Consider the following 7,971-nt stretch of genomic DNA (forward strand, 5'->3'; position numbering starts at 1 on the left):
CCACAGTTGTGTTTATCCAAAGCTCCGATGACCCCCTCCCCTGGCCAGTTGGCTGTTAGATCACCCTTCCCCAGGATTCCCCTCCGCTCCCAAATCCCCACAGCCCCTCTCGCAATCACACACCGCATTCCCAATCCCAGCAGAGCTCTCCATCTTCCCACATCTCAAGAGGTCACTCCTGGTGTTCGGAGAGCCACAGGCCCACCACCCCACCCCACCACAGTGCTCGCGGATCCTGGGGGCCGGAGACTCCATCTTATTACTGCATTACAGCAGGTCTCCAGTCTTCCCCCCCCGTCTCTCTCCCCCCCAGTCTCTCTCTCTCTCTCCTCCCCCCCAGTCTCTCTCTCTCCCCCCCCCCCAAGTCTCTCTCTCTCCCCCCCCAAGTCTCTCTCCCCCCCAGTCTCTCTCTCTCCCCCCCCCAGTCTCTCTCTCCCCCCCCCCAGTCTCTCTCTCCCCCCCCCCAGTCTCTCTCTCCCCCCCCCAGTCTCTCTCTCTCTCCCCCCCCCCCAGTCTCTCTCTCTCTCTCTCTCCCTCCCCCCCCAGTCTCTCTCTCTCCCCATCCCCCGCCCCCAGTCTCTCTCCCTCCACCCCCCGCCCCCCCAGTCTCTCTCTCCCCTCCCCAGTCTTTCTCTCACCGACCACCTCCCACCGTCTCTCTCTCTCTCTCTCTCTCCCCCACCCCCCAGTCTCTCTCTCCCCCCCACCCCCAAGTCTCTCTCTCTCTCCCCCACCCCCCAGTCTCTCTCTCTCCCCCACCCCCCAGTCTCTCTCTCCCCCCCACCCCCCAGTCTCTCTCTCCCCTCCCCCCACATCTCTCTCTTCACAGCAGTGTTGTCAAACAAAATGTGACAGCGATTTCACTCTGATTTCTATCTATCAACGGTCCGGCTGTCTGAGACACCCACTATGGTCAGACCTGGCCTCATTCCTGGACTTTTCCGCACCAACTCACATGGGAGGTGTAATGTATTTGCTTCAAGGGTTCTTTACCTCAGAATTCATAGCAACACATTGCTATTAAGAACTAGTTGGTTTATTAGCAAAGTTTAACAATCACACTACACATTACCAGTTCATCCACCAGGCTCACAAATTCCTGCCTCATAGTGGATCCCCCGAACCTAACTGGCTGTGGTTTTATTGAGTCTTGTGAACATCACATGACTGTGAGCATACTCACAGTTGCATATATTACTGGTGTGAAGAATGGAATCGGATGTTTCTACAGATCACCACATCACCTCTGATACAACAAAGCGTCAACACGGATTAAACTGGCCACATGGTTATGGAGCCATTTTGGAACAGTTCAGGGAGAGTGCGCCGGTAACCTACCCCCGTGGGGCATTTACAACAATGACAAATACCGTCATGGACAAATGTGAACCAGGTCCCACGTCAGTGAATCGTGCCCACACACTGTGCCCACTAACCAAACACCATGGGGCCCACACACCGCGCCCGCTAACCAAACACCGTGCCCACACACTATGCCCGCTAACCAAACACCATGCCCACACACTGTGCCCGCGGGAACACCTGCAGGGTTTGTACACCGAGTCTGGCGCACCAATAAATTCTACACAGACTCGAACTCATACATGTTGTGAGGTTTTTTCCAGAGCGTTCACACAGACTCATACTGAGGGTTGTAATTACTAAGAGCAGGCTTTAATCCAACTCAAGAGTGATAGCTGTCAGACGTGGCTCAGTGGGCAGCACTCTTGCCTCTTGAGTCAGAAGGTTGTGGGTTCATTCCCGGAGTGAAGAATGGAATCGGATGTTCCTACAGATCACCACTTCACCTCTGATATGACAAAACGTCAACACGGATTAAACTGGCCACATCGTAATGAAGTTCAGGGAGAGTGCACCTGTAACCTACCCCCATGGGGCATGTACAACGATGGCAAATACCCTCATGAACCATGTCCCACGTCAGTGAATCGTGCCAGTAACCAAACATCGTGCCCACGAACCAAACACCACGGAACTTTAGCACACCCAGTGCAGTACTGAGGGAGCGCCGCACTATCGGAGCGGCAGTGCTGAGGGAGTGCCACACTATCGGAGGGGCAGTGCTGAGGGAGCGCCGCACTGTCGGAGGGGCGGTACTGAGTGAGCGCTGCACTGTCGGAGGGGCGGTACTGAGGGAGCGCTGCACTGTCAGAGGGGCAGTACTGAAGGAGTGCCGCACTGTCGGAGGGGCGGTATTGAGGGAGTGCTGCACTGTCGGAGGGGCAGTAGTGAGGGAGCCCCGCACTGTCAGAGGGGCAGTACTGAGGGGGCGCCGCACTATCGGAGCGGCAGTACTGAGGGAGTGCCGCACTGTCGGAGGGGCAGTACTGAGGGAGCATTGCACTGTCGGAGGGGCAGTACTGAGGGAGTGCCGCACTCTTGGAGAGGCGACACTGAGGGAGTGATGTAGTGTTGGAGGGGCAGTACTGAGGGAGCGCCGCATTGTCGGAGGGGCAGTACTGAGCGAGTGCCGCATTGTCGGAGGGGAAATACTGAGTGAGCGCCGCACTGTTGGCGGGGCAGTAGTGAGGGAGTGCCACATTGTCGGAGGGGCAGTACTGAGGGAGCACTGCACTGTCGGAGGGGCAGTACTGAGGGAGCACTGGACTGTCGGAGGGGAAATACTGAGGGAGCGCCGCACTGTTGGCGGGGCAGTAGTGAGGGAGCACTGCACTGTCGGAGGGGCAGTACTGAGGGAGTGCCGCACTCTTGGAGAGGCAGCACTGAGGGAGTGATGTATTGTTGGAGGGCCAGTACTGAGGGGGCGCTGCACTATCGGAGGGGAGGGGTCGTCTTTTAGCCATTTTGCTCTCTGAGTAAAAGATCCCATGGCACTATTTTGAAGAAGAGCAGGGGAGTTCTCCCTGGTGTCCTGGGGCCAATATTTATCCCTGGACAGATGATCTGCTCGTTATCACAATGCTGTGTGTGGGATCTTGCTGTGCGCCGTTGCCTGGGTGATTCCCACAGTACAGCAGAGCCCACACTCCCACAGTGCCTCAGGGGCTGGGACATGGGGAGACCACAACAGGCGCCACAGCAATGCAAGTCTGTCCTCCAACTCCCCCCAGCAAAGCCCCTGGAGCGAGCGAGGAAGGGAGAGATCGAGAGAGAGGTAGAGAGAGAGAGAGAGAGGGAAGAAAGGAGTAACTGAGGGTGTGAGCGCTGCCCCGAGCCCGCACACCCCCAGCCCCGGACCCCGGGCCTACCTGCAGCCGGCCTCCGTCACTCGGCACCCGAGACACCAGCTCCAACCGCGCGGGCCCAGAGACAGACAAAGAGCCGCCTCCCGTAAACCCGGGCCCTGCAACAGAGGGCGCAGCTCCGGGGGAATGAGAGAGAGAGAGAGAGAGACTGGGGGGGGGGGGAGAGAGAGAACGGGAGGGGGGGGGGGAGAGAGAGAGAGACGGGGGGGAGAGAGAGGAGAGACGGGGGGGGGGGGAGAGAGAGAGAGAGACGGGGGGGGGGGAGAGAGAGAGAGAGACGGGAGGGGGGGGGAGAGAGAGAGAGACGGGGGGGGGGGAGAGAGAGAGAGAGACGGGGGGGGTGAGAGAGAGAGAGACGGGGGTGTGGGGGAGAGAGAGAGAGACGGGGGGGGGGAGAGAGAGAGAGACGGGGGTGGGGGGAGAGAGAGAGAGACGGGGGGGGGGGGAGAGAGAGACGGGGGGGGGGGGAGAGAGAGACGGGGGGGGGGGGGGAGAGAGAGACGGGGGGGGGGGAGAGAGAGACGGGGGGGGGGGGAGAGAGAGAGACGGGAGGGGGGGGGAGAGAGAGAGACGGGGGGGGGGGAGAGAGAGAGAGACGGGGGGAGAGAGAGAGAGACGGAGGAGGGGGGGGGGGGAGAGAGAGAGACGGAGGAGGGGGGGGGGGAGAGAGAGAGAGACGGGGGGGGGAGAGAGAGAGAGAGAGAGACGGGAGGGGGGGGAGAGAGAGAGACGGGGGGGGGTGAGAGAGAGAGACGGGAGGGGGGGGGAGAGAGAGAGACGGGGGGGGGGGGAGAGAGAGAGACGGGGGGGAGAGAGACGGGGGGAGAGAGACGGGGGGGGGGAGAGAGACGGGGGGGAGAGAGGACGGGGGGGAGAGAGACGGGGGGGGGGAGAGAGACGGGAGGGGGGGGGAGAGAGAGAGACGGGGGGGGGGAGAGAGAGAGAGAGAGACGGGGGGGGGAGAGAGACTGGGGGGAGAGAGAGAGACGGGGGGGGGGAGAGAGAGACGGGGGGGGGGAGAGAGAGAGACGGGGAGGGGAGAGAGACGGGGGGGGGGAGAGAGAGAGACGGGGGGGGGGAGAGAGAGAGACGGGGGGGGAGAGAGAGAGACGGGAGCGGGGGGAGAGAGAGACGGGAGGGGGGGAGGGGAGAGAGAGAGAGACTGAGGGGGGAGAGAGAGAGAGAGACTGGGGGAAGAGAGAGAGACTCGGGGTGGGGGGGGGAGAGAGAGAGAGAGAGAGAGACGGGGGGAGAGAGAGAGAGAGACGGGGGGAGAGAGAGAGGGAGAATGGGGACGGGGAGAGAGAGAGGGAGACTGGGGGCGGGGAGAGAGAGAGAGACTGGGGGGAGGGAGAGAGAGACTGGGGGGGAGTGGGAGAGAGACTGGGGGCGGGGAGAGAGAGAGAGAGAGAGGGAGAGAGAGAGACTGGGGAGGGGGGGAGGAGAGAGAGAGAGAGCGAGACTGGGAGGGGGAGAGAGAGAGAGAGAGGCTGGGGGGGTGGAGAGAGAGAGGCTGGGGGGGGAGAGAGAGACTGGGGGGGGAGAGAGAGACTGGGGCGGGAGAGAGAGAGAGACTGGGGGCGGGGAGAGAGAGACTGGGGGGAAGGAGAGAGAGACTGGGGGGGAGTGGGAGAGCGACTGGGGGGGGAGAGAGAGAGAGGCTGGGGGGTGGAGAGAGAAAGAGAGGCTGGGGGAGAGAGAGAGAGAGAGACTGGAGGGGGAGAGAGAGAGGCTGGGGGGTGGAGAGTGAAAGAGAGGCAGGGGGGAGAGAGAGAGGCTGGAGGGGAGAGAGAGAGAGAGAGTCTGGCGGAGGGGAGGGAGAGAGAGAGACTGCGGGGGGAAGGAGAGAGAGACAAAGGGGGGGAGAGAGAGAGAGAGAGACTCTGGGTGGGAGGGGTGGGGGAGCGAGAGAGAGACTGACTGAGGGGGGTGGAGAGAGACTCTGGGGGGGTGAGAGAGAGTGAGATAGTGGGGGGAGAGAGAGAGAGAGAGACTGGGTGGAGAAACTTGGGGGGGTGGGGGAAGTCAGAGAGAAGGGGGGAGGAGAGAGAGAGACTGGGGGGGTGGGGGGGGAGGAGAGAGAGAGACTGGGGGGAGAGAGAGAGAGAGAGAGACTGTGCGGGGGGAGAGAGAGAGAGAGACTGGTTGGAGAAACTGGGGGTGGCGGGGGGGAAAGAGAGAGAGAGACTGGGCGGGGGGGGAGAGAGAGACTGGGGGGGCAGAGAGAGAGAGAGAGACTGGGGCGGGTGGGGGGGAGAGAGAGAGAGAGAGACTGGGGGAGCAGGGGAGAGAGAGAGAGAAGAGGGACCGGGGCGAGAGAGAGAGACGGCAGGGGGGGAGAGAGAGAGAGAGACTTGTGGCGGGGAAGAACCGAGATTACAGAGAGAGACTGGGCAGAGAGAGAGAGACTCGGGGGTGGGGAGGTGGAGAGAGAGAGAGACACTGGGGGAGGGAGACAGAGAGGGACTGGGGGGGAGACAAAGAGGGACTGGGGGGGGAGAGAGAGACTGGGGGAGAGGCAGAGATGGAGATTGCGGGGTGGGGGGAGAGAGAGACTGAGGGGAGAGAGGGACTGGGGCGGGGGTGAGAGAGAGAGAGACTGGGTGGTGGGGGGGAGAGAGAGACTGGAGGGGGGGAGTGAGGGGGGGGGCGAGAAGAGAGAGAAAGAGACTGAGGGGCGAGAGAGAGAGAGAGAGAGACTCGGGGGTGGGGAGGTGGAGAGAGAGAGAGACACTGTGTGGGAGGGGGAGACAGAGAGGTACTGGGGGGAGACAGAGGGACTGGGGGGGAAGAGAGAGAGACTGGGGGAGAGGCAGAGATGGAGATTGCGGGGGTGGGGGGGAGAGAGAGAGAGAGAGACTGAGGGGGAGAGAGAGAGTGAGACTAGGGGGGGAGAGAGAGAGAGACTCGGGGTGGGGAGTTGGTGGAGAGAGAGAGCGAGAGAGAGACTGACTGACTGAGGCCGGGGAGGCGGGGGGGGAAGAGAGACTCAGGCGGGGTGAGAGAGAGAGAAAGAGAGAGAGAGATAGTGGGGGGACAGAGAGAGAGAGAGAGAGAGAGAGAGAGAGAGGCTGGGGGGAGAGAGAGAGAGAGAGGCTGGGGGGAGAGAGAGAGGGAGGCTGGGGGGAGAGAGAGAGAGAGAGGCTGGGGGGGGAGAGAGAGAGGGAGGCTGGGGGGAGAGAGAGAGAGAGAGAGAGGCTGGGGGGGGAGAGAGAGCGAGAGACTGGGGAGGGGGGAGAGAAAGAGAGAGAGACGGGGGGGGGAGAGAGAGAGAGAGAGAGAGAGAGGCGGGGGGGAGAGAGAGAGACTGGGGGGGGGAGAGAGAAAGGTTGGGGGGGGGAAGAGAGAGAGAGACTGGGGGGGGAGAGAGAGACTGGGGGGTGAGAGAGAGAGAGGCTGGGGGGGAGAGAGAGAGAGAGACTCGGGGTGGGGGGTTGGTGGAGAGAGAGAGAGAGACTGACTGAGGCGGGGGGGGAAGAGAGACTCAGGCGGGGGGGAGAGAGAGAGAGAGAGAGAGATAGTGGGGGGACTGAGAGAGAGAGAGAGAGAGACTGGGTGGAGAAACGGGGGTGAGGAGAGCGAGAGAGACTGGGGGGTGGGGGGGGAGAGAGGGGGTGGGGGGGAGAGAGAGAGTGACTGGGCGGGGGGAGAGAGAGAGAGAGGCTGGGGGGGGGGAGAGTGAGAGAGAGAGAGAGAGAGGCTGGGTGGGGGGAGAGAGAGACTGGGGTGGGGGGAAGAGAGAGACTGGGGGTGTGGGAAGAGAGAGAGAGACTGGGGGAGAGAGAGAGAGAGAGAGGCTGGGGGGAGAGAGAGAGAGAGGCTGGGGGGGGGGGGGAGAGAGAGCGAGAGACTGGGGAGGGGGGGAGAGAGAGATTGGGTGGGGAGAGAAAAAGAGAGAGACGGGGGGGGAGAGAGAGAGAGAGAGAGAGGCTGGGGGGGGAGAGAGAGAGAGAGGCTGGGGGGAGGGGAGAGAGAGAGGCTGGGGGGAGGGGAGAGAGTGAGAGACTAAGGGGGGGAGAGAGAGAGAGGCTGGGGGGGGAGAGAGAGAGAGGCTGGGGGGAGGGGAGAGTGAGAGACTAAGGGGGGGAGAGAGTGAGAGACGGGGGGGAGAGAGAGAGAGAGACTGGGGGGGGAGAGAGAGAGACTGGGGGGGTGGGAGAGAGAGAGAGAGAGAGAGACTGGGGGGGGGGGAGAGAGAGAGAGACTGGTGGGGGAGAGAGAGAAAGAGACTGGGGGGGAGAGAGAGAAAGATACTGGGGGGGAGAGAGAGAGAGAGACTGGGGGGAGAGAGCGAGAGAGAGAGAGACTGGGGGCAGGGAGAGAGAGAGAGAGAGACTGGGGGGAGGAGGAGAGAGACTGGGGGGGGAGAGAGAGAGAGAGAGGCTGGGGGGTGGAGAGAGAGGGAGGCTGGGTGGGTGGAGAGAGAAAGACAGGCTGGGGGGGCAGAGAGAGGCTGGGGAGGGAGGGGAGAGAGAGAGACTCCGGGGGAGGGAGAGAGACAGACTGGGGGGAGAGAGAGACTGGGTGGTGGGGGGAGAGAGAGAGACTGAGGGGGGGGGTGTGAGAGAGCCGGTGGGGGCGGGGCGGGGCGGGAGAGAGAGAGAGAGAGAGAGAAAGAGACTGAGAGGCGAGAGAGAGAGACTCGGGGGTGAGGAGGTGGAGAGAGAGAGAGACACTGAGGGGGGTTGGGAATAGAGAGAGGGATTGGGCGGGGGCGCGTTGGGAGAGAGAGAGAGACTGGGGG

General features: G+C 62.5%; 1 protein-coding gene across 2 annotated transcripts in view; it reads right to left on the minus strand.

Moving 5' to 3' along the window:
- The window catches only part of LOC139234949 (leucine-rich repeat-containing protein 20-like), a 36,594-nt gene extending 33,226 nt beyond the window's left edge, over positions 1–3,368 (minus strand). For both annotated transcript variants that reach the window (XM_070865928.1, XM_070865930.1), the window contains exon 1: positions 3,231–3,368. The gene's annotated coding sequence lies outside the window, so the exon portion shown is untranslated. The remainder of the gene's footprint in view (positions 1–3,230) is intronic.
- Between the last annotated feature and the right edge of the window lie 4,603 nt (positions 3,369–7,971).

Source organism: Pristiophorus japonicus, chromosome 22, assembly GCF_044704955.1.
Source record: "Pristiophorus japonicus isolate sPriJap1 chromosome 22, sPriJap1.hap1, whole genome shotgun sequence".
Lineage (NCBI taxonomy): Eukaryota > Metazoa > Chordata > Chondrichthyes > Pristiophoridae > Pristiophorus > Pristiophorus japonicus.